The sequence below is a fragment of the Chiloscyllium plagiosum genome, unplaced genomic scaffold, assembly GCF_037043375.1.
Source record: "Chiloscyllium plagiosum isolate Xiang-an unplaced genomic scaffold, Cpla_swu_hap1 HiC_scaffold_53X, whole genome shotgun sequence".
In the NCBI taxonomy this organism is placed as follows: Eukaryota; Metazoa; Chordata; class Chondrichthyes; order Orectolobiformes; family Hemiscylliidae; genus Chiloscyllium; species Chiloscyllium plagiosum.
In genome coordinates this window covers 10,142,297-10,170,123 of record NW_028270191.1, presented here as the reverse complement: position 1 = coordinate 10,170,123, position 27,827 = coordinate 10,142,297, and positions in this window count along the sequence as shown.

Here is a 27,827-nt window from a genome sequence, read left to right as displayed (position 1 = left end):
GCACCGTCACTCTCCATGCAGTATGTGCAGTCTGAACTCTATCTGCACCGTCACTCTCCATGCTGTATGAGCAGTGAGAGCTCTATCTGCACCGTCACTCTCCATGCTGTATGTGCAGTGAGAACTCTATCTGCACGGTCACTCTCCATGCTGTATGAGCAGTGAGAGCTCTATCTGCACCGTCACTCTCCATGCTGTATGAGCAGTGAGAGCTCTATCTGCACCGTCACTCTCCATGCTGTATGAGCAGTGAGAGCTCTATCTGCACCGTCACTCTCCATGCTGTCTGAGCAGTGAGAGCTCTATCTGCACCGTCACTCTCCATGCTGTATGTGCAGTGAGAGCTCTATCTGCACGGTCACTCTCCATGCTGTATGAGCAGTGAGAACTCTATCTGCACATCACTCTCCATGCTGTATGTGCAGTGAGAGCTCTATCTGCACCGTCACTCTCCATGCTGTATGAGCAGTGAGAACTCTATCTGCACGGTCACTCTCCATGCTGTATGAGCAGTGAGAGCTCTATCAGCACCGTCACTCTCCATGCTGTATGTGCAGTGAGAGCTCTATCTGCACCGTCACTCTCCATGCTGTATGAGCAGTGAGAACTCTATCTGCACGTTCATTCTCCATGCTGTATGAGCAGTGAGAGCGCTATCTGCACCGTCACTCTCCATGCTGAATGAGCAGTGAGAACTTTATCTGCACGGTCACTCTCCATGCTGTATGAGCAGTGAGAGCTCTATCTGCACCGTCACTCTCCATGCTGTATGAGCAGTGAGAGCTCTATCTGCACGGTCACTCTCCATGCTGTATGAGCAGTGAGAGCTCTATCTGCACCGTAACTCTCCATGCTGTATGAGCAGTGAGAGCTCTATCTGCACGGTCACTCTCCATGCTGTATGAGCAGTGAGAACTCTATCTGCACGGTCACTCTCCATGCAGTATGTGCAGTGAGAGCTCTATCTGCACGGTCACTCTCCATGCTGTATGAGCAGTGAGAGCACTATCTGCACGGTCACTCTCCATGCTGTTTGAGCAGTGAGAGCACTATCTGCACGGTCACTCTCCATGCTGTATGAGCAGTGAGAACTCTATCTGCACCGTCACTCTCCATGCTGTATGAGCAGTGAGAGCTCTATCTGCACCGTCACTCTCCATGCTGTATGAGCAGTGAGAGCTCTATCTGCACGGTCACTCCATGCTGTATGAGCAGTGAGAGCTCTATCTGCACCGTCACTCTCCATGCTGTATGAGCAGTGAGAGCTCTATCTGCACCGTCACTCTCCATGCTGTATGAGCAGTGAGAGCTCTATCTGCACGGTCACTCTCCATGCTGTATGAGCAGTGAGAGCTCTATCTGCACCGTCACTCTCCATGCTGTGTGCGCAGTGAGAGCGCTATCTGCACCGTCACTCTCCATGCTGTATGTGCAGTGAGAGCTCTATCTGCACCGTCACTCTCCATGCTGTATGAGCAGTGAGAGCTCTATCTGTACGGTCACTCTCCATGCTGTATGTGCAGTGAGAGCTCTATCTGCACCGTCACTCTCCATGCTGTATGAGCAGTGAGAGCACTATCTGCACGGTCACTCTCCATGCTGTATGAGCAGTGAGAGCTCTATCTGCACCGTCACTCTCCATGCTGTATGAGCAGTGAGAGCACTATCTGCACGGTCACTCTCCATGCTGTATGAGCAGTGAGAGCTCTATCTGCACCGTCACTCTCCATGCTGTATGAGCAGTGAGAGCACTATCTGCACGGTCACTCTCCATGCTGTATGTGCAGTGAGAACTCTATCTGTACCGTCACTCTCCATGCTGTATGAGCAGTGAGAGCACTATCTGCACCGTCACTCTCCATGCTGTTTGAGCAGTGAGAGCTCTATCTGCACGGTCACTCCATGCTGTATGAGCAGTGAGAGCTCTATCTGCACCGTCACTCTCCATGCTGTATGAGCAGTGACAGCTCTATCTGCACGGTCATTCCATGCTGTATGAGCAGTGAGAGCACTATCTGCACCGTCACTCTCCATGCTGTATGTGCAGTGAGAGCTCTATCTGCACTGTCACTCCATGCTGTATGTGCAGTGAGAACTCTATCTGCACGGTCACTCTCCATGCTGTATGTGCAGTGAGAACTCTATCTGCACGGTCACTCTCCATGCTGTATGAGCAGTGAGAGCTCTATCTGCACCGTCACTCTCCATGCTGTATGAGCAGTGAGAGCTCTATCTGCACCGTCACTCTCCATGCTGTATGAGCAGTGAGAACTCTATCTGCACGGTCACTCTCCATGCTGTATGTGCAGTCAGAACTCTATCTGCACCGTCACTCTCCATGCTGTATGAGCAGTGAGAACTCTATCTGCACCGTCACTCTCCATGCTGTTTGAGCAGTGAGAACTCTATCTGCACCGTCACTCTCCATGCTGTATGTGCAGTGAGAGCTCTATCTGCACCGTCACTCTCCATGCTGTATGTGCAGTGAGAGCTCTGTCTGCACCGTCACTCTCCATGCTGTATGAGCAGTGAGAGCTCTATCTGCACCGTCACTCTCCATGCTGTATGAGCAGTGAGAACTCTATCTGCACCGTCACTCACCATGCTGTATGTGCAGTGAGAGCTCTATCTGCACCGTCACTCTCCATGCTGTATGAGCAGTGAGAACTCTATCTGCACGGTCATTCTCCATGCTGTATGAGCAGTGAGAACTCTATCTGCACCGTCACTCTCCATGCTGTATGAGCAGTGAGAGCGCTATCTGCACCGTCACTCTCCATGCTGAATGAGCAGTGAGAACTCTATCTGCACGGTCACTCTCCATGCTGTATGAGCAGTGAGAGCTCTATCTGCACCGTCACTCTCCATGCTGTATGAGCAGTGAGAGCTCTATCTGCACCGTCACTCTCCATGCTGTGTGTGCAGTGAGAGCTCTATCTGCACCGTCACTCTCCATGCTGTGTGTGCAATGAGAGCGCTATCTGCACCGTCACTCTCCATGCTGTATGTGCAGTGAGAGCTCTATCTGCACCGTCACTCTCCATGCTGTATGAGCAGTGAGAGCTCTATCTGCACCGTCACTCTCCATGCTGTATGTGCAGTGAGAGCTCTATCTGCACCGTCACTCTCCATGCTGTATGTGCAGTGAGAGCTCTATCTGCACCGTCACTCTCCATGCTGTATGAGCAGTGAGAGCTCTATCTGCACCGTCACCCTCCATGCTGTATGAGCAGTGAGAGCTCTATCTGCACGGTCATTCCATGCTGTATGAGCAGTGAGAGCTCTATCTGCACGGTCACTCTCCATGCTGTATGAGCAGTGAGAGCTCTATCTGCACCGTCACTCTCCATGCTGTATGAACAGTGAGAGCTCTATCTGCACAGTCACTCTCCATGCTGTATGAGCAGTGAGAGCTCTATCTGCACCATCACTCTCCATGCTGTATGAGCAGTGAGAACTCTATCTGCACCGTCACTCTCCATGCTGTATGAGCAGTGAGAACTCTATCTGCACCGTCACTCTCCATGCTGTATGAGCAGTGAGAGCTCTATCTGCACCGTCACTCTCCATGCTGTATGAGCAGTGAGAGCTCTATCTGCACCATCACTCTCCATGCTGTATGAGCAGTGAGAGCTCTATCTGCACCGTCACTCTCCATGCTGTATGAGCAGTGAGAGCTCTATCTGCACCATCACTCTCCATGCTGTATGTGCAGTCAGAACTCTATCTGCACCGTCACTCTCCATGCTGTATGTGCAGTGAGAGCTCTATCTGCACCGTCACTCTCCATGCTTTAAGAGCAGTGAGAGCGCTATCTGCACGGTCACTCTCCATGCTGTAAGAGCAGTGAGAGCGCTATCTGCACGGTCACTCTCCATGCTGTAAGAGCAGTGAGAGCGCTATCTGCACGGTCACTCTCCATGCTGTATGAGCAGTGAGAACTCTATCTGCACCGTCACTCTCCATGCTGTATGTGCATTGAGAGCTCTATCTGCACGGTCACTCTCCATGCTGTATGTGCAGTGAGAGCTCTATCTGCACCGTCACTCTCCATGCTGTATGTGCAGTGAGAGCTCTATCTGCACGGTCACTCTCCATGCTGTATGTGCAGTGAGAGCTCTATCTGCACCGTCACTCTCCATGCTGTATGAGCAGTGACAGCTCTATCTGCACCCTCACTCTCCATGCTGTATGTGCAGTGAGAGCTCTATCTGCACGGTCACTCTCCATGCTGTATGTGCAGTGAGAGCTCTATCTGCACGGTCACTCTCCATGCTGTATGAGCAGTGAGAACTCTATCTGCACCGTCACTCTCCATGCTGTATGAGCAGTGAGAGTTCTATCTGCACCAACACTCTCCATGCTGTATGTGCAGTGAGAGCTCTATCTGCACCGTCACTCTCCATGCTGTATGAGCAGTGAGAGCTCTATCTGCACCGTCACTCCATGCTGTATGTGCAGTGAGAGCTCTATCTGCACCGTCACTCTCCATGCTGTATGTGCAGTGAGAGCTCTATCTGCACCGTCACTCTCCATGCTGTATGAGCAGTGAGAACTCTATCTGCACGGTCACTCTCCATGCTGTATGAGCAGTGAGAGCTCTATCTGCACGGTCACTCTCCATGCTGTATGAGCAGTGAGAGCTCTATCTGCACCGTCACTCTCCATGCTGTATGTGCAGTGAGAGCTCTATCTGCACCGTCACTCTCCATGCTGTATGAGCAGTGAGAGCTCTATCTGCACCGTCACTCTCCATGCTGTATGAGCAGTGAGAGCTCTATCTGCACCGTCTCTGTCCATGCTGTATGAGCAGTGAGAACTCTATCTGCACGGGTACTCTCCATGCTCTATGAGCAGTGAGAGCTCTATCTGCACCGTCACTCTCCATGCTGTATGAGCAGTGAGAGCTCTATCTGCACTGTCACTCTCCATGCTGTATGTGCACTGAGAGCTCTATCTGCACCGTCACTCTCCATGCTATGTGAGCAGTGAGAGCTCTATCTGCAACGTCACTCTCCATGCTGTATGATCAGTGAGAGCTCTATCTGCACCGTCACTCTCCATGCTGTATGAGCAGTGAGAGCTCTATCTGCACCGTCACTCTCCATGCTGTATGAGCAGTGAGAACTCTATCTGCACCGTCACTCTCCATGCTGTAAGAGCAGTGAGAGCTCTATCTGCACCGTCACTCTCCATGCTGTATGAGCAGTGAGAGCTCTATCTGCACCGTCACTCTCCATGCTGTATGAGCAGTGAGAGCTCTATCTGCACCGTCACTCTCCATGCTGTATGAGCAGTGAGAGCTCTATCTGCGCTGCCATGAACCATTTGACTTCTCCTGCTCTCAGGGGGAGGCAAACTCTCAGTATCAGCCCTCGGGCTCCCCTTCTGAATTCTAAATTCCACTAAGCATCGAGGTGATTTACTTTCCTTGTCGAACAACCGTCTCACCTCAGGGAACACTGCACACAGCTCTCACCACACTGTCTCCAGCGCAGGTCTCCTTGCTGAATTGTACAATTCGAGCAAGTCCTCCTCAGGCCTGTTAACTCACCCCCTTGCCGTAAAGGTCTGAAGTGAGACCTGAATTTGTGTCTCTCGCTGTACCTGGTCACGAGTGCCCCTGTGTCTGCCTGAACAGTGACAATCTGAACTTGCAAGCCAACCAGGGCTTTAAACTTGCTGAAAGAGAGACAAGTGTTTTTTTTTGTCTTGCAGTCATTAGCACAAGCACAAATGACCAATGAGCACAACAATTTCCAGCACAAGGAGAAATTAGTGCTCATTAAGAAGGGTTGTTCAGAAGACGGACGCTGTGCTCGCTTTTATTGGGAGAGCAATTGAGTTTTGGAGCCACGAGGTCATGTCACAGCTGTACAAAACTCTGGTGCGGCCGCACTTGGAGTATTACATACAGTTCTGGTCACCGCATTATCGGAAGGATGTGGAAGCCTTGGAAAGGGCTCAGAGGAGATTTACTCGGATATTGCCTGGTATGGAGGGAAGGTCTTACGAGGAAAGGCTGAGGGCCTTGAGGCTGTTTTTGTTAGAGAGAAGAAGGTTGAGAGCTGACTTAATTGAGACATATAACATAATCAGAGGATTAGATAGGGTGGGCAGGGAGAGCCTTTTTCCTCGGATGGCGATGGCTAACACGAGGGGACAGAGCTTTGAATTGAGGGGTGATAGATATAGGACAGATGTCAGAGGTAGTTTCTTTACTCAGAGAGTAGTGGAACGCCCTGCCTACAACAGTAGTAGACTCGCCAACTTTAAGGGCATTTAAATGGGCATTGGATAAACATATGGATGAAAGTAGGATAGTATTGGTTCGATGGGGTTTCAGATCGGTTTCACAGGTCGGCACGACATCAAGGGCCGAAGGGCCTGGACTGCGCTGGAATGTTCTACGTTCTATGATTGATCAATCTCACTCATGAATCCCTGATTTTCCCAGCAGTATAAAACACCATTTGCATTCATTGAACATTCCTTCAGTGTATGAGCTATCGCCGTATTGACACGAATTCCTTCATTTCGACCCCTGTTACGACCGTGGCTCTGCATTTGCTGTGGAATATTGGCTCGAATTAATTTTCCACACTGCCGTACCTCATTCGGAATTAAAGTGTCAGGGGCCAGGGTAAAGGGAAGCCTGTTCCCAGTGCATTGCTGCTAATATTAGACAGAGGCATGTAGTTCATTGTGCGAGGTTTTGGGAAATACCATGGGGACTACTACAGCTGGTCGGAGTAGGAAACAAGTTGACCTTTGCCCTCGGCAGTCCCACACGTGGGCCGTGTGGGAGTTGGGGAGCAACAGTAACGAATGACAGACGCACGAGCCTCTTTAGCTCACACACGGGGAATGCTCCGCCAGCAGCCTTCTGTGAGAAAGGCTGAGAGACCCATTCCCCTGACTGTGCTGAGTTCTGTCAGCTGGGAGGTAACATGACTGCCTGAGAACCGAGAGAGAGGCAAAGTTAATCTTTAACTCTTAAAGGTTCACCATCCCCCTCAACCTGCTGGTGAGGGTGGCACAGTGGCTCAGTGGTTAGCACTGCTGCCTCCCAGCGCCAGGGACCTGGCTTCAATTCCAGCCTCGGGCGACTGTCTGTGTGGAGTTTGCACATTCTCCCCGTGTCTGTGTGGGTTTCCTCACACAATCCAAAGATGTGCAGGGTTAGGGTGGATTGGCCATGCTAAATTGTCCCGTAGTGCCCAGGGATGTGCAGGGTTAGGGTGGATTGGCCATGCTAAATTGTCCCATAGTGCCCAGGGATGTGCACGGTTAGGGTGGATTGGCCATGCTAAATTGTCCCATCGTGCCCAGTGATGTGCAGGGTTAGGGTGGATTGGCCATGCTAAATTGTCCCATAGTGCCCAGGGATGTGCAGGGTTAGGGTGGATTGGCCATGCTAAATTGTCCCATCGTGCCCAGTGATGTGCAGGGTTAGGGTGGATTGGCCATGCTAAATTGTCCCATAGTGCCCAGGGATGTGCAGGTTAGGGTGGATTGGCCATGCTAAATTATCCCATAGTGCCCAGGGATGTGCAGGTTAGGGTGGATTGGCCATGCTAAATTGTCCCATAGAGCCCTGGGATGTGTAGGTTAGGGTGGATTGGCCATGCTAAATTGTCCCATAGTGCCCAGGGATGTGCAGGGTTAGGGTGGATTGGCCATGCTAAATTGTCCCATAGTGCCCAGGGATGTGCAGGTTAGGGTGGATTGGCCATGCTAAATTGTCCCATAGAGCCCTGGGATGTGTAGGTTAGGGTGGATTGGCCATGCTAAATTGTCCCATAGTGCCCAGGGATGTGCAGGTTAGGGTGGATTGCCCATGCTAAATTGTCCCATAGAGCCCTGGGATGTGTAGGTTAGGGTGGATTGGCCATGCTAAATTGTCCCATAGTGCCCAGGAATGTGCAGGGTTAGGGTGGATTGGCCATGCTAAATTGTCCCATAGTGTCCAGGGATGTGCAGGTTAGGGTGGATTGGCCATGCTAAATTGTCCCATAGTGCCCAGGGATGTGCAGGTTAGGGTGGATTGGCCGTGCTAAATTGTCCCATAGTGCCCAGGGATGCGCAGGTTAGGGTGGATTGGCCGTGCTAAATTGTCCCATAGTGCCCAGGGATGTGCAGGTTAGGGTGGATTGGCCGTGCTAAATTGTCCCATAGTGTTAGGTGCATTAGTCAGGGGTAACTATAGGGTAGGGGAACGGGTCTGGGTGGGTTACTCTTCGGAGGGTCAGTGTGGACTTGTTGGGTTGAATGGCCTGTTTCCACACGGTAGGAATTGTAACGTTAAACAGACTCTCATGCCTCATGTCGAGGACTATGGGCCAGGTGCTTGCAAATAGGTGTTTTGTATGCTTTCCTTTATTGGTCAGAGTATTGAGTACAGGAGTTGGGAGGTCATGTTGCGGTTGTACAGGACATTGGTTAGGCAACTGTTGGAATATTGCGTGCAATTCTGGTCTCCTTCCTATCGGAAAGATGTTGTGAAACTTGAAAGGGTTCAGAAAAGATTTACAAGGATGTTGCCAGGGTTGGAGGATCTGAGCTACAGGGAGAAGCTGAACAGGCTGGGGCTGTTTTCCCTGGAGCATCGGAGACTGAGGGGTGACCTCATAGAGGTTTACAAAATTATGAGGGGCATGGATAGGATAAATAGGCAAAGTCTTTTCCCCTAGGGTGGGGGAGTCCAGAACTAGAGGGCATAGGTTTAGGGTGAGAGGGGAAAGATATAAAAGGGACCTAAAGGGGCAATGTTTTCACACAGAGGGTGGTACGTGTATGGAATGAGCTGCCAGAGGATGTGGTGGAGGCTGGTACAATTACAGCATTTAAAAGGCATCTGGATGGGTATATGAATAGGAAGGGTTTGGAGGGATATGGGCCAGGTGCTGGGAAATGGGATGAGATTAATGTAGGATATCTGGTCAGCATGGACAAGTTGGACCGAAGGGTCTGTTTCTGTGCCGTACGTTTCTGTGACTCTCTGACTTACAAGCTATGCTCGTGAATTTAGGAAGCCCGGCATCTCGTTTACATTAGAGCTGAGCAAGCGACCTTTGAGGTTGCTCTCGTGGTAATGTCCCCATCCCTGGACCAGGAGGCCTGGGTTGAAGTCCCACTTACTCCAGAGGTGTGTAATAGTATCTCTGAATAGCTTGTTTACGAAAATAAATTGATCTTGTTTTTAACTTGCGTCCTTTATTGATAGCAAAAGTCGATGCTCCCTGAGGGACACATCCACCTCTATCTTTTGCAGAAGGCCTTAGGCCTCAGATTACCTGCAGGCCTCGGGCCTTAACCCCTGTGGGCTGCCTCCACCCACCGCACTGCCAGAGTGCTAACGGTCGCTTAGCAACGACTTGAGAACCCTGGGACCAACTCCTGCTTCATTTGGAACGTGAGCCATTGGAACGGGGTGGGGGCACGCCGGTGCGAGAATTCACGGCAGGCTTTCGCCGCAGAACCAGACCCGGCGGTGAAGAGGTGAGGGCCGAGGGCTGACTGGGAACACCCTCATCGAGAGCTGGCACAGTCCGTTGGACTCAACGGTCTCCTTTGGCAATTCGAGGAGCCACAATTGGAGTGGGTTTTGAACAAGAGGATGCCCTCTGTGTACCCACCCTACAAATGACCCAGTTTGGCAGCCTGTGTCACTTTCACAAGCTCTGGCAGGAATTCGAGGATCTCAGTTTTAATGGTGAGTCAGTGGGATTAGTCTGAATAGATAAGGATTCCTCGCTACACTGTAGTACACAGCTGGCCGCTCTTCCCAGTATCATAAATCACCAATTAGGGATTTTTCTTAATATTTACACATGGTTCAAGTATTCCCAGGAAAACAGCACTGGAATCCCTGTCCAGTTACAGATAAAATTACTGGCTTATCCCTTGACATGCTCTCCTCCACAATTCATGCAGCTCATGCCCCGGTCTCTCCCTGGTCACTGCGCCAGAGAGCAGGCCCACGCCTCACATTGGGCTAGTACAGCGAAGGCCATTCTGGTGTGTTCACGTGTGACCCTAGTCTCTGAGTGCCTCCGGAAAGGAGCTGAGGGTGGGTTGAGCCAGGCCCCCTCAGGGGAGGAGAGGCTAGACTCCAATCCCCTGAGGGGCCGGGGGAGGGGTGGATGGGGGAGCGGGGGGGTTGCGGGGATGGGTGGGGGGGGGAGTTTGCTGACAATTCCGGGGAGACCCGAAGTGTGCCCCCCATTCCAACGGCTCACATTCCAAATGGAGCAGGAGTCGGTCCCGGGATTCCCAAGTCGTTTCTGAGCGACCGCCATTGCAAGGAACACTCCCGGCATGGTTGCTGTGGCAATGCCCACAGGGGTGTAGGCAGGAGGCCTACAGGTAATCTCAGGCCTAAGGCCTTCTGCAGCAGATGGAGGTGGACGCGTCCCTCAGGGAGGGTCAACGTCGGCAGCAGCACAGTGAGACAGAAATGCCACAGATGGTACCAGATGCCAAGATAAGGGCAAATCACAATTCATGAGATTTTTCTATCCTCAGATCAACGCAGATGGCTGTGTGGCGAATGTTGTGTCTTCACAAAATGTTGGGATGGAGGACATCAGAAAGAAGAGAACTGAGGTCAACAAGTCCGTTTCAAAACTGTGAAGGCTGGGACTTTTTCTTCCTGTGCTTTGTAAAACTGTGGACTGAAACGAGAACCGAGGGTTTTGAAAACCAGGGATCTCTCCAAGGATGGCTGCATGGTTAGACAGTAAGGAATGTGATGCCTATGGTGGACCCGGTTTGTGAAGTGGTTGATTCTAGTGACGTGCAGACACAGGGCTATTTAGAAGTGATGCTGCCTGAACTGCTGTGCTCCTCCAGCACCACTAATTCAGAATCTGGTTTTTAGTATCTGCAGTCATTGTTTTTACCTATTTAGAAGTGAAACTGATTGTTGACTAGAGACCAGTAACCAAACTAATGACAAAGGTTCTCTCCCTGCCAGTGATGCAATTGGTTGTCAGCTTGGGCTGTGAACAAGACCAAGAGCAGCTTTGTCAGACCAGAAGAGAAACCAGCAGGTCTGAACTAACCAGAAAACTCCCTCTCTCTTCTCTACAAGAAGTTACTGTAAACCTGATGAAAACCAATTTACCTTTCCTTCAGCAATAAATGCAAACTGTGACTTTGAATTGGATAAGGTAGAGATGGTTCCTCAGTGAAGCAGCCACCCTGTGCCTCTTACAAACCAGTGGAAGCGTCCGAGAGCAGAAATGGTGAGGAGAAACCTTCCGATTAGCAAGAACCAACCCAACAGATCATGGGAACAAAAGCTACAAAATTGTTTTCCTAGATCCCCCCACCGCTCCTCCCACGACTCATGTTTTCATATTTTCCTGTTTATGTTTGTCTGTGTGTGTGTCTGTGTCCGTGTGAGAGTTTGTATGTGTGCGTGTGTCCATGTGTAAATCAATGTGTGGTATGTGTAAGAGTGTGTGTGTGTGTGTGAGAGAGAGAGAGTGTGTGTGTCTGTGTTGACTGAGTGTGTGTCCCCGTGTTGAGTGTGTGTGAGTATACGAGTGTGTGTGTGTCTATGCCGTATGTGAATGTATGAGTGTGTGTCTGTGTGTGTTTCTCTGTGTGCCTGTATGTGTGTCTCTGTGTGTCTGTATGTGTTTCTCTGTGTGCCTGTATGTGTGTCTGTGCGTATTTCTCTGTATGTCTGTATGTGTGTCTCTGTGTGCCTGTATGTGTGCGTGTTCATGTGTGTTTGTGTAAGGGCGAGCTTATAAGAGTTTTGAATTTCAATTTGTAGAGTTAATTGAATTGAAATGAATTGTTCACCTGTAACTGGAATCTAAAGACCTTTTGTTAATTCTTGTTGTGAAGTACAGAGACTGGGTTTGCGCTCCCTGTTGTTTTGGGGTCTTAAAGTTGGGATATTGGGGACTTGGACATGGGCAGTGTCCGATTTACACACTTCCAACTTATGAAGGACTTACAAACACGATCTCAGATTCCTATTCATGTTAAGGACCCAACATGGGCTTTCCCATGGGTATGGCCTGGTCTGTGGAGAACAGGGGGGATCTGGCATGTGCAAGAGATGCTCAGTGCCACCTCCCTGATACCCACAAGCCTCTTTCCGTACACAGAGGTGAACGTGCACTAACAGAGGGTACGAGAAACTGGGCAGCTTCACATCGATGCCTGGGTAATTGTCGACTGGTGCCCTTACCCCAAGATGAAGCCATGCTGAGATGCCCCGCCCAGTAAAGTGACACCTTCCCGTGGGCAGCCACAGGGTTGGCACTGCCAGCCTGTTTGCATATCCATCGCTGCAAGGCTGGCTGTTGGGATGGTGCCAAGGAGTACTCAGACTGGCAGAGCCCTCTCCATCACCACACTCAATGAGTCATTCACATTTTGAAGACCCCTGCCTCTGAGCCTTGCCTAACTGAGCCCTGAACCACATCCTCCTGCACGGTGTTTTAAATGGAAACCTGCCCAGAGTTACGTTTGGTACCAACTTAGATTTGCATAGGGCGGAGTTGGGACCTAGTTAAGGCAGGCCATTTTAAGGGTCAAACTGAAGCATGATGGGTAAACAGCCTCCCAGTCAAAACAGAAGTCTGAATGTGCATTCCTCAGGGATCCTGAGATGCCAGCTTTGTTCCACGGTAAGGATGGCTCAGATGGTGAGAAGGTTCAGGTCCGTGGGGCAATATGGCTGCACTCCAAAGGGAGATTTCATCCAAGGTGTTCCAAATCGTGAAGGAACTGGGCAGAATAGGCAGGGAGAGAGCAGTCCGGTTGGCAACACTGCTTGCGGGCGATCGGCGGGTGAAGCAACAGCGATGCGAGGGGAAACGGCCTTCTTTTCCGGGCGGTGAGGGCGTGCACCGGGCTTGCTTCAGAGTGTGAGGGGACCAAGTCCAATCCGAGGGAATGGGCGCACTATGGGAAGAGGGAAATGGCTGTGGGATGGGCTGGCATGGAAAGCTGACAGGCCGAGCGGTGCCCCCTTTCCTCTCTGCCTGACGATTTTGCTTTTGTTCAGACTGGATCAGTTATTAGGATATCTCCTGACTGCAGCAGCTCCATATGCTGTGTCACCCGGATATGAAAGGGCTGAGCCCCCAGTTACCCCTGAGGCGATTTCTGTGGAATGATTAACGACTGTGGGTTTCTATTAGCCAAACGTCCTTGTTTTTCGTGTTGACATTGAAACTTGTAGCCTTCACCCAGAGGATCGAACTCACTGCATTAATCATTAAGCGATAACAAATAGCTGCACTCGAGACTAGGCGGCCATGTTGAATGCTTGTTTATCCCCTCGCCCTGTCCTGACTTAATAATCTGAACATCTCAACTGAGTCCACTCCAACCACAGGCAATGCACACAGTGTTCGCGTGGCTGCAGTGTGGAAACAGACCCTTCGGTCCAACCAATCCATGCAGACCCTCAGCCCAAAAGGAGCTCGTCCCACCTGCCTGCTCCAGGCCCATCTCCCTCCAACCCTTTCCTGTTCATCCAAATGTCTTTTAACTGCACCCCTTCCTTCATTCCACACGGTAACCACTCTCTGTGTTTAAGAAAAAAAGTTGCCCCTCTTCAAATCCCCCACCCGAGGGAAAAGACGCCTGTCATTTACCTGGACCCCTCATGAGTTCATAAACCTCTCTCTGGTCACTCCTCAACCTCCGATGCTCAAGTGAAAAAAGTCCCAGCCTATCCAGCCTCTCCTTCTAACTCAAACCTCCCCCATTTCCGGCAACATCCTGGTCAATCTGTTCTGAACCCTCTCCAGCTTAATAATATCCTTCCTGTAACAGGGCGACGAGAACTGCACACAGTTCTCCAGACGAGACCTCACCAATGTCCTGTACAACCTCAACATGACGTCCCATACTCCTACACTCAAAGGGCTGAGCAATGAAGGCCAGTGTGCTACACACCTTCTTAACCCCCCTGTCTATATGTGATACAAACTTCAAAGGATGATGTTCCCAAACCCCTAGGTCTCTCTGTTCTACAACAGTAACCAAGGAGAAAGTGAGCACTGCAGATGCTGGAGACCAGAGTCGAGAGAGTGGTGCTGGAAAAGCGCAGCAGGTCAGGCAGCATCCGAGGAGCAGGCGAATCCACTTTTCGGGCAAAAGCCCTTCGTCAGGAATGTGGGGCTTGAAAGGTTGACTCTCCTGCTCCTCGGATGCTGCCTGGCCTGCTATGCTTTTCCAGCCCCACACTATCCAAGGCCTTACTTTTAATTGTTTAAGTCCTGCCCTGGTTTGTTTTGCATACCTCGCATCGATCCAAATTAAACTCCATCTGCCACTCCTCAGCCCATTGACCCATTCGATGAAGCTCCCTTTGTTATCTCAGCTCACCTTCCTCACTGTCCACGGTCCCTCCAGTCTTGGTGTCCCTACCTCCGAGTCTGATGTTCAAGTCCCATCAGCTCCCGAAAAGGAGTGGGGTCCGGACAATAGCCCGGAACGTTGGCATGGCTGGAAAAGGAGGGTCTCCCTCCAGGCTTCACACTCTCTCAGAACCCGGACAGAATTGCAAGAGTGTCATGTTTTGAGAGGACCCACAGTTTCCACTGCAGGTACTGATCGGTGTGAAGCCAACTCTGGCAGTGCATTCAGAAACCCCAAGGGTTCGCGTTGATTTTATCTTCAAATGCTGCCCCAAAATCATAAAGCTAACTGATTGGGCTGTTTTGATCAGAGCCCTGTGGTATATTGTTATCGTATTCATAAAGTGCAAGGAGCTAATTATGATGTGAACATATATTCTGGGCGTCCCATTCGATGGCTGGACTGGACATGTTCCAAGTGAGCAGTGAGCTGGCCGAGCAGTCGCAATGGGAACTGGCAAAAAACCCACCTTTCAGACTTTTCATTTGACTCATGGTTATTTTGAACTTACGGGAGCCAGAGAATGGAACATGGAGGCAGTGGCTTGGCCAGCAAAGACCCAAGCATTTGGAAATGAATTTACTGCTATGTTAGATCGAATGCCAGACACACACACACACATACACACACACACTCACTCAAACACACACACGCAATCCCTCTCTCTCACACACACGCTCACTCATGCACACATTCATTCACACACACACAGACACACTCTCTCTCTCTCTCTCTCTCTCACGCCACGCACATGCGCACACACACACAAACACTCTCTCTCACACGCACACACTCTCTCTCACACACACGCACACACTCACTCACACTTTCTCTCTCTCTCACACACACATGCTCGCTCACTCACTCTTTCACACACTCTCACACACACACAAACACTATCTCTCTCACACATGCACACTCTCTGTCACACACACAAGCTTGCTTGCACACACACACACACACACTCTCGCTCGCACACAAACACAGTCTCTCTCTCACACACACACAAATACACACTCGCTCGCACACACACACTCACACAAATACACACACTCACTCATTCACACACACTCTCTCACACACGCACACATTCATACACACATACACACACACTCTCACACTGTCACACACACTCTCACACACACACACACTCTCTCTCACACTGTCACACACACTCTCTCTCTCACACACACTCTCACACACACACACACACTCTCTCTCACACACTCACACTCTCTCTCACACACACACGCTCGCTCACTCACTCACACTCTCTCTCTCACACACACACGCTCGCTCACTCACTCACACTCTCTCTCTCACACACACACGCTCGCTCACTCACTCACACACACACGCTCGCTCACTCACTCACACTCTCTCTCTCACACACACACGCTCGCTCACTCACTCACACTCTCTCTCTCACACACACACTCTCTCTCTCTCACTCACACTCTCATACACACACTCTCTCACACGCACACACACACACAGACACAGACGATGATGGAAATAGTTGCTGGTAACATTGTGAAAAGGTCCTTCTGAAGAGGCGGGGGTTAGTACTAGGCCAAGCGTAACAGGCTGAATGGCCTCATTGAGCACCTCACTCCTTTGTGGACAGGAGCACTGAATGTTTTTCCTGGGCAAGTGGATCCCAGCTCGCCTCTGGGATAGAGATTTCCAAAGATTCCCCTCCCCACCGCCCTGTCTCTGTTCCTTAGTCTGAAATGATCCCCCCTTTATCCTGAGATTGCACCCGAAAGATCATCAGGTGGGCAAATATAAGGGCCGATTTAGGCCATTCGGCCCATCGGGTCTGCTCTGCCATTCGATCATGGCTGTTATGTTTCTCAGCCTCATTCCCCTGCCTTCTCCCTGTAATCCTTGATCCCATTATTAATCCATCTCTGTCTTAAACACACTCAGTGACCCGGCCTCCACAGCTCTCTGCAGCAATGGGTCCCACAGATTTCCCCACCCTCTGGCTGAAGGACTTCCTCCCTATCTCCGTACTAAAGGGTCCTCCCTCACTCTGAGGCTGTGCCCTCGGGTCCCAGTCTCTCCTCCGAGTGGAAACACCTTCTCCATGTCCACTCTGTCCAGGCCTCTCAGTATTCTGTAATCAGATTCCCCTCATCATTCCAAGCCCCATCGAGTACACACCCAGAGTCCCCAACCCCTCCTCATACGACAAGCCCCTCATCCCCAGGATCATTCTTGTAAACCCCCTCCAAGGCCCGCACATCCTTCCCTCGATACAGGGCCCAACACTGCTCATAATATTCCAAATATGGTCTGACAGGAGCCTTATACAGCCTCAGCAGTACATCCCTGCTCTTGTATTCTAACCCTCTCACAATGAACGCTAACATTGCATTTACCTTCCTAACTGCCAACTGAACCTGCATATTAACCTGAAGGGAATCCTGAACTGGGACTCCCAAGTCCCTCTGTGCTTCAGATTTCTGACGCCTTTCCCCGTTTAGAAAATAGTCTGTGCCTCTATTCTTCCTAACAAAGTGCATAACTTCCTGAGGAAGTGGTGGATGTGGGTTCGATTACAACATTTAAAAGACATTTGGATCAGGACATGAACAGGAAAGGGTTGGAGGGAGATGGGCCAGGAGCAGGCGGGTGGGACTAGCTTCGTTTGGGATTCGGGTTGGCACGGACTGGTTGGGCCGAAGGGTTATGTTTCCGTGCTGCATGACGAGATGACTGACTCTATTCTTTGCCCACTCCCCTCGCCAGTCCAAGTCCTTCTGCAGGGAGAAAGCGAGGACTGCAGATGCTGGCGATCAGAGTCGAGAGTGTGGCATCAGAGGGGCAGGAGAGTTGGCGTTTCGGGCAAAAGCCCTTCATCAGGAATGTTCATCGGCAAACTGAGCACCAATGCCCTCTGTTCCTTCACCCAGATCACTAATGTACAACATGAATAATTGTGGTGCCAACACTGACCCCTTGTGGAACCCCACCAGTCACCCACTGTCATCCTGAAAAAGACCCCTTTATCCCCACTCTCGGCCTTCTGCCCGTCAGCCAATCCTCTCTCCATGGCAGTACCTTGCCCCTCACACCATGGGCTCTTATCTTATTGAGCAGTTTCCTGTGCGGCCCCTTGTCTAAGACCTTCTGAAAGGATCCCCCACCCTCACCGTGTGTTCTAGATCCGCCCCCCCCCCTCCCCTCCCCCAGCCAGGGGGAGAGAAACCTTTCAGAATTGAGCCCATCAAAACCCTGCAGAATCGAGTCTGTCTCAATGGGATCGCCGCTCATTCTGCTGACGAATCGATGAGCATTATATTCTCCACAGTTCAGAGGAACAAGGTGGGGGGGGGGGGGACGTGGAATCTCACAGGAATCTACGAAGCTCTGACAGGACGGCACAGGGACAACGCAGGAAGGACGTTCCCAAAGACCAGGGGGAGTCCAGAACTAGAGGGCATAGGTTTAGGGTGAGAGGGGAAAGATTTAAAAGGGACCTAAGGGGCAACTTTTTCACACAGAGGGTGGTGTGTGTATGGAATGAGCTGCCAGAGGAAGTGGTGGAGGCTGGTACAATTACAACATTTAAAAGGCATTTGGATGGGTATATGAATAGGAAGGGTTTGGAGGGATATGGGCCGGGTGTTGGCAGGTGGAACTAGATTGGGTTGGAATATCTGGTCAGCATGGACGGGTTGGACCGAAGGGTCTGTTTCTGTGCTTGATATCGCTGTGACTCGGTACAGTTCCGAGGGCGAAAGTGATCAAAGGGTATGGTGTAGGAAGCAGGGGTTGGATGATCAACCAGGATCATATTGGACAGTGGAAAGGCTTGAAGGGCCGAAGGGCCTCCAGGTATTCCCGATGTTTCTGTCTCTCACTCACTACGCCCTTCTCCAGTCCCACTCACCATCCCCCACTCACACCCATATCCCCAGTCCCATTGACCCCCACTCACACCCATATCCCCAGTCCCACACACACCCTGCTCACCCAGATATCCCCAGTCCCACTAACCCCCCCACTCACACGCATATCCACATTTCCTCACATCCACCACTCACTCCCATATCCCCAGACCCACTAACCCCCCACAAACACCCATATCCCCAGTCCCACTGACCCCCACTAACACCAATATCCCAGTCCCACACACCCCCTGCTCACCCAGATATCCCCAGTCCCACTAACACCCCCCACTCACACGCATATCCACATTCCCTCACATCCACCACTCACTCCCATATCCCCAGTCCCACTAACCCCCTACTCACACCCATATCCCCAGTCCCACTCACCACCCCACTCACACGCATATCCACATTCCCTCACATCCACCACTCACTCCCATATCCCCAGTCCCACTAACACCCTACTCACAGCCATATCCCCAGTCCCACTAACTCCCCCACTCACACCCATATCCCCAGTCCCACTAACCCCCCCCTCACACCCATATCCCCAGTCTCACCCACCCCCCACTCAATCCCATATCCCCTGTCCCACTCACCCCCACTAACACCCATACCCCCAGTTTCACTAACCCCCCACTCACACCCATATCCCCAGTCCCACTAACCCCCCACTCACTCCCATATGCCCTGTCCCACCGAACCCCACTCACACCCATGTCCCTGTCCCACGCACCACCCCACTCACACCCATATCCCCGTACCACCCACCCCCAACTCTCACCCATATCCCCAGTCCCACTAACCCCTCCACTAATACCCATATCTCCAGTCCCACTCACCCCTCACTCTCACCCATATCCCTAGTCCCACCCACCCCCACTCACACCCATATCCCCAGTCCCACTAACCCCCCACTCACATCCCCAGCACCATTAACCCTCCATTCACACCCATATCCCCAGTCCTACCTACACCCTACTCACACCAATATCCCCAGTCCCACTAACCCCCGACTCACACCCATATCCCAGTCCCACCCACCCCCCACTCACACCCATATCCCCGTACCACCCACCCCCAACTCTCACCCATATCCCCAGTCCCACTAACCCCCCACTCACACCCATATCCCCAGTCCTACTAACCCCACCCACTCACACCCATATCCACAGTCCCACTAACCCCCCACTCACACCTATATCCCCAGTCCCACTAACCCCCCACTCACATCCCCAGCCCCATTAACCCTCCATTCACACCCATATCCCCAGTCCTACCTACACCCTACTCACACCAATATCCCCAGTCCCACTAACCCCCGACTCACACCCATATCCCAGTCCCACCCACCCCCCACTCACATCGATGTCCTCAGACCCACCCACCCCAACTCTCACCCATATCCCCAGTCCCACTAACCCCACCCACTCACACCCATATCCACAGTCCCACTAACCCCCCACTCACACCCATATCCCCAGCCCCACTAACCTCCCACTCACACCCATATCCCCAGTCGTACCAACACCCCACTCACACCAATATCCCCAGTCCTGCTAACCCCCCCACGAACATCCATGTCCTCAGACCCACCCACCCCCCACTCCCACCCATATCCCCAGTCCCACTGACCCCCCTAACACCAATATTCCCAGTCCCACACACCCCCTGCTCACCCAGATATCCCCAGTCCCACTAACCCCCCACTCACACGCATATCCACATTCCCTCACATCCACCACTCACTCCCATATCCTCAGACCCACGAACACCCCACTCATATCCATATCCCCAGTCCCACTAACACCCCATTCACACCCATATCCCCAGTTCCACTAATCCCCCACTCACACCCATATCCACAGTCCCTCACACCTCCCACTCACACCCATCTCCACAGTCCCTCACACCCCCCACTCACACCCATCTCCACAGTCCCTCACACCCCCCACTCACAGCCATATCCATAGTCACTCACACCCCCCAGTCACTCCCATATCCCCAGTCCCACTAATCCCCCACTCACACCCATATCCACAGTCCCTCACACCTCCCACTCACACCCATCTCCACAGTCCCTCACACCCCCCACTCACAGCCATATCCATAGTCACTCACACCCCCCAGTCACTCCCATATCCCCAGTCCCACTAATCCCCCCACTCTCACCCATATCCCCAGTCCCACCCACCCCCACTCACACCCATATCCCTAGTCCCAACAACCACCCCACTCACACCCATATCCCCACTCCTTCTAACCCCCCCTCACACCCATATCCCCAGTCCCACCCACCCCCCCCACACCCATATCCCTAGACCCACCCACCCCCCAGTCACACCCATATCCCCAGTCCCGCTAACCCACCCACTCACACCCATATCCCCTGTGCCACTAACCCCCACTCACATCCATATCCCCAGTCCCACTAACGCCCCCACTCACACCCATATCCCCAGTCCCACCCACCCCCACTCACCCCCATATCCCCAGTGCCACCAACCCCCACCTCACACCCATATCCCTAGACCCACCCACCCCCCAGTCACACCCATATCCCCAATCACACCCATATCCACAGTCCCACTCACTGCCATATCCCCAATCCCACTAACCCCCCACTCACACCCATATCCACAGTCCCACTCACCGCCATATCCCCAATCCCACTAACCCCCCACTCACACACATATCCACAGTCCCACTCACACACATATCCCCAGTCCCACTAACCTCTGACTCACACCCACATCCCCAGTCCCACCCACCCCCACTCGCACCCATATCCCCAATTCCACTAACCCCCTCACTCACACCCATATCCCCAGTCCCACTAACCCCCCCACTCACACTCATTTCCCTGGTCCCACCCACCCACCCCCCACTCACACTCATATCCCCAGTCCCGCTAACCCCCCCACTCACACCCATATACCCAGTTCCACCCACCCCCACTCACACCCATATCCCCAGTCCCACGAACCCCCCCACTCACACCCATATCCCCAGTCCCACTGACCCCCACTAACACCAATATCCCAGTCCCAGTCACCCCCCAACTCACACCCATATCTCCAGTCCCACGAACACCCTACTCACAGCCATATCCCCAATTCCACTAACCCACCCACTCACACCCATATCCCCAGTCCCACTAACCCCCCCCACTCACACCCATATCCCCAGTCCCACTAAGCCCCGCCCCACTCACACCCATATCCCCAGTCCCACTAAGCCCCGCCCCACTCACACCCATATCCCCAGTCGCACCCACCCCCACTCAGAGCCATATCCACAGTCGCACCCACCCCCACTCACATCCATATCCCCATTCCCACTCACCCCCACTCACACCCACATCCTCAGCCCCACTAACCCCCGACTCACCCCTATATCACCAGTCCCACCCACACCCACTCACATCCATTTCCCCAGTCCCACCCACCCCCACTCACACTCATATCCCCAGTCCCACTAACCCCCCACTCACACCCATATCCCCAGTCCCACCCACCCCCCACTCACACCCATATACCCAGCCCCATTAACCCTCCATTCACACCCATATCCCCAGTCCTACCTACACCCCACTCTCACCAATATCCCCAGTCCCGCTAACACCCCACTCTCACCCATATCCCAGTCCCACCACCCCCCCTCACATCCATGTCCTTAGACCCACCCACCCCCCACTCACACCCATATCCCCAGTCCCACTGACCCCTACTAACATCAATATCCCCAGTCCCACACACCCCCTGCTCACCCAGATATCCCCAGTCCCACTAACCCCCCACTCACACGCATATCCACATTCCCTCACATCCATCACTCACTCCCATATCCCCAGACCCACTAACACCCCACTGACACCCATATCCCTAGTCCCACTAACACCCCATTCAGCCCTATATCCCCAGTCCCACTAATCCCCCACTCACTCCCATATCCCCAGTCCCACTAACACTCCATTCACCCCTATATCCCCAGTCCCACTAACACCCCATTCAGCCCTATATCCCCAGACCCACTAACGCCCCACTGACACCCATATCCCCAGTCCCACTAACACCCCATTCACCCCTATATCCCCAGTTCCACTAACCCTCCCCCCCACTCTCACCCATATCCCCAGTCCCACCCATCCCCACTCACACCCATATCCCTAGTCCCAACAACCCCCCCACTCACACCCATATCCCCACTCCTTCTAACCCCCCCTCACACCCATATCCCCAGTCCCACCCACCCACACTCTCACACATATCCCCAGTCCCACTAGCACCCCACTCACCCCCATATCCCCAGTCCCACCAACCCCCCCACACACATATCCCCAGACTCACCCACTCCCCAGTCACACCCATATCCCCAGTCCCACTAACCCCCACTCACACCCATATCCGCAGTCCCACTCACCGCCATATCCCCAGTTCCACTAACCCCCCCACTCATACCCACATCCTCAGTCCCACCCACCCCCACTCGCACCCATATCCCCAATTCCACAAACCCCCCCCCTACTCACACTCATATCTCCAGTCCCACTAAACCCCCCACTCACAAATTCTTTCCCGGGTCCCACCCACCCCCCACTCACACTCATATCCCCAGTCCCACTAACCCCCCCCACTCACACCCATATCCCCAGTCCCACTAACCCCCCCCACTCACACCCATATCCCCAGTCCCACTCACCCCACTCCCACCCATATCCCCAGTCCCACTGACCCCCACTAACACCAATATCCCCAGTGCCACACACCCCCTGCTCATCCAGATATCCCCAGTCCCACTAATCCCCCCACTCACACACATATCCACATTCTCTCACATCCACCACTCACTCCCATATCCCCAGACCCACTAGCCCCCCACTCACACCCATATCCCCAGTCCCACGAACCATCCCACTCACACCCATATCCCCAGTCCCACTAACCCCCCACTCACACCCATATCCACAGTCCCACCACCCCCCCAATCACACCCATATCACCCGGCCCACCCACACCCCCATTCACATCCATATCCCCCGTTCCAATAACCCCCTCACTGAACCCCTTATCCCCAGTCCCACTAAACCCCGGCTCACCCCCATATCCCCAGTCCCACCCAACCGCCCACTCACATCCTTATGCCCAGTTCCACTAACGCCCCCACTCACACCCATATCCCCAGCCCCACTAACCCCCGACTCACCCCCATATTCACAGTCCCACCCACCCCCCCACTTACATCCCATATCCCCAGTTCCACTAACCCCCCCACTCACACCCATATCCCCAGTCCCACTAACCCTCGACTCACCCCCATATCCCCAGTCCGACCCACCCCCCACTCACACCTATAATCCCAGTCCCATTAACCCCCGACTCACCCCCATACCCACAGTCCCACCAACACCCCATTCACACCCACATCCCCAGCCCCACTAACCCCCGACTCACCCCTATATCACCAGTCCCACCCACACCCACTCACATCAATATCCCCAGTCCCACTAACACCACACTCGCATCCATATCCCCAGTCCCAACCACCCCCCACTCACACCCATATCCCCAGTCCCACTAACCCCCCCACTCACATCCATATGCCCAGTCCCACCCAGCAGCCACTCTCACCCATATCCACAATCCAAATCACCCACCAACTCACCCCCATATCCCCAGTCCCACTAATCCCCGACTCACCCCCATATTCCCAGTCCCACCCACCCCTACTCACACACATATCCCCAGTCCCAATCATCCAGCCCACACACAACCATATTCCCAGTCCCACTAACACCCCCACTCACCCATATCCCCAGTCCCACTCACCCCCATATCCACAGTCCTACTAACCCCCACTCACCTCCATATCCCCAGTCCCACCCACCCTCTATCACACCCATATCCCCAGTCCCACTATCACCCAGCTCACACCCATATTCCCAATTCCACTAACCCCCCACTCACACCCATATCCCCAGTTCCACCCACACCCCACTCACACCCATATCCCCAGTCTCACTAACCCCCACTCACCTCCATATCCCCAGTCCCACCCACACCCCACTCACACCCATATCCCCAGTCCCACCCACACCCCACTCACACCCATATCCCCAGTCCCACTAACCCCCTTTCACACCCATATCCCCAGTCCCACTAACCCCCTTTCACACCCATATCCCCAGTCCCACAAACCCCCCCCCACTCACACCCATATCCCCAGTCCCACCCACCTCCCAGTCACACCCCTATCCCCAGACTAGCTACCCCCCACTCACACCCATATCCCCAGACCCACTAACCCCCCACTCACACCCATATCCCTAGACACTAACCCCCCACTCTCTCTGAGAGAGTTCACTCCCATTCCCCTCTCACTCTGTACGCTGTGTCTGAGAGAGTTCACTCCCATTCCCCTCTCACTCTGTACGACATCTCTGAGAGAGTTCACTCCCATTCCCCTCTCACTCTGTACACTGTGTCTGAGAGAGTTCACTCCCATTCCCCTCTCACTCTGTACGCTGTGTCTGAGAGAGTTTACTCCCATTCCCCTCTCACTCTGTACACTGTGTCTGAGAGAGTTCACTCCCATTCCCCTCTCACTCTGTACACTGTGTCTGAGAGAGTTCACTCCCATTCCCCTCTCACTCTGTACGACGTCTCTGAGAGAGTTCACTCCCATTCCCCTCTCACTCTGTACACTGTGTCTGAGAGAGTTCACTCCCATTCCCCTCTCACTCTGTACGACGTCTCTGAGAGAGTTCACTCCCATTCCCCTCTCACTCTGTACACTGTGTCTGAGAGAGTTCACTCCCATTCCCCTCTCACTCTGTACACTGTGTCTGAGAGAGTTCACTCCCATTCCCCTCTCACTCTGTACGCTGTGTCTGAGAGAGTTCACTCCCATTCCCCTCTCACTCTGTACGACGTCTCTGAGAGAGTTCACTCCCATTCCCCTCTCACTCTGTACGCTGTGTGTGTGTGAGTGCCTGTGTGTGTGTGTGTGTGTGTGTGTGTGTGAGAGAATGTGTGAGGGAGTGTGTGAGGGAGAGAGTATGTGTGAGAGAGAGAGTGTGTGTGTGTGTGTGACTGAGTTAGTATGAGAGAGTGAGTGTGTGAGAGTGAGTGTGTGTGTGAGCATGTGTACGTGAGCATGTGTGTGTGAGTGAGTGAGTGTGTGTATGTATGTATGTGAGAGTAAGCTTGTGCGTGCGTGTGATAGTGAGAGTGAGTGCGTGAGTACGTGTGAGAGTGTGTGTGTGTGAGAGTGAATGCATGGGTGTGGGTGTGGATGTGCGTGTGAGAGAGAGAGTGTGTGAGAGCGAGTGAGTGTGTGTGAGAGGGTGAGGGTGAGAGAAACTGAGTGCGTGCATGTGTGAGTGAGAGTGTGCCCATGTGAGTGAGTGAGGGAGAGACTATACATGTGAGAGAGAGTGAGCGCGAGGGAGAGTGAGCGCGAGGGAGAGTGAGCGCGAGGGAGAGTGAGCGCGAGGGAGAGTGAGCGCGAGGGAGAGTGAGCGCGAGGGAGAGTGAGCGCGAGGGAGAGTGAGCGCGAGAAAGAGTGAACGTGTGTGTGTGAGAGAGAGTGAGTGTATGAGAGAATGTGGGGGAGTGTGCATGAGAGTGTTTTTGTGAGAGAGTGAGTGAGAGTGTGCGTGAGTGAGAGTGAGTGAGTGAGTGAGTGTGCGCGTGTGAGAGTGTGCATGTGACAGACAGTGAGTATGTGTGAGTGTGAGAGTGAGAGAATGTGTGAGAGTATGCGAGTGCGTGAGAAAGTGCATGCGAGTGTGAGAGAGTGCGTGCATGAGAGAGAGTGCGTGCATGAGAGAGAGTGCGCGCATGAGAGAGAGTGCACGCATGAGAGAGAGTGCACACATGAGAGAGAGTGCACACATGAGAGAGAGTGCACACATGAGAGAGAGTGTGCGTGTGTGAGGAGAGCGCGCGTGAATGAGAGAGCGTGTGCGTGAGAAAGCGTGCGCGCGAGAGAGAGTTCGCGCAAGAGAGAATGCGCGCGAGAGAGAGCGCGCGCGAGAGAGAATGCGCGTCAGAGACTGTGCCTTAGCGAGTGCGCGAGAGTGTGTGTGTGAGTGATAGAGGGCACGTGACAGAGAGTGCGCATGTGAGAGAGCGCGCGTGCGAGAGAGAGCGCGCGAGAGAGAGAGCGCGCGAGAGAGAGAGCGCGCGAGAGAGCGCACGAGAGAGAGAGCGCGCGTGAGAGAGAGCGCGCGTGAGAGAGAGCGCGCGTGAGAGAGAGTGCGCGTGAGAGTGCGCGCGAAAGAGAGTGCACGCGAGAGAGAGTGCACGTGAGAGAGAGTGCACGTGAGAGAGAGTGCACGCGAGAGAGAGTGCGCGTGAGAGAGTGCGCGTGAGAGAGAGTGCGCGTGAGAGAGTGCGCGTGAGAGGGAGTGCGCGTGAGAGAGAGTGCGCGTGAGAGAGAGTGCGCGTGAGAGAGAGTGCGCGTGAGAGAGTGCGCGCGGGAAAGAGAGTGCGCGCGGGAAAGAGAGTGCGCGCGGGAAAGAGAGTGCGCGCGGGAAAGAGAGTGCGCGCGGGAAAGAGAGTGCGCGCGGGAAAGAGAGTGCGCGCGGGAAAGAGAGTGCGCGCGGGAAAGAGAGTGCGCGCGGGACAGAAAGTGCGCGTGAGAGAGAGTGCGCGCAAAAGAGAGTGCACGTGCGAGAGAGTGCGCGTGCGAGAGAGTGCGCGTGCGAGAGAGTGCGCGTGAAAGAGAGTGCACATGAGAGAATGCGCGCGCGAAAGAGAGTGCACGTGAGAGAATGCGCGCGCGAAAGATAGTGCGCGAGAGAGAGTGTGTGCGAAAGAGAGTGCGCGCGTGAGAGAGTGCGCGCGTGAGAGAGTGCGCGCGTGAGAGAGTGCGCGCGTGAGAGAGTGCGCGCGTGAGAGAGTGCGCGTGTGAGAGAGAGTGCGCGTGAGAGCGAGTGAGCGTGACAGAGAGTGCGGGTGAAAAAGAGTGCACGCGAAAGAGAGTGCACGCGAGACCAAGTGCGCGTGCGAGAGAGTGCGCGTGCGAGAGAGTGCGCGTGCGAGAGAGTGCGCGTGCGACAGAGTGCGCGTGCGACAGAGTGCGCGTGCGACAGAGTGCGCGTGAGAGAGAGTGCGCGTGAGAGAGAGTGCGTGTGAGAGAGTGCGCGCGGGAAAGAGAGTGCGCGTGAGAGAGAGTGCACGTGAGAGAGCGTGCACGTGAGAGCGCGTGCGCGTGAGAGAGAGCGCGCGTGAGCGAGAGCGCGCGTGAGAGCGAGTGCGCGTGAGAGAGAGAGTGCGCGTGAGAGAGAGTGCGCGTGAGAGAGAGTGCGCGTGAGAGAGAGTGCGCGCGAAAGAGAGTGCACGTGAGAGAGAGTGCGCGTGAGAGAGAGCGCGCGTGAGAGAGAGCGCGCGTGAGAGCGAGTGCGCGTGCGAGAGAGAGCGCGCGAGAGAGAGTGCGCGTGAGAGAGAGTGCGCGTGCGAGAGAGTGCGCGTGCGAGAGAGTGCGCGCGCGAGAGAGTGCACGTGAGAGAAAGTGTGCGTGAGA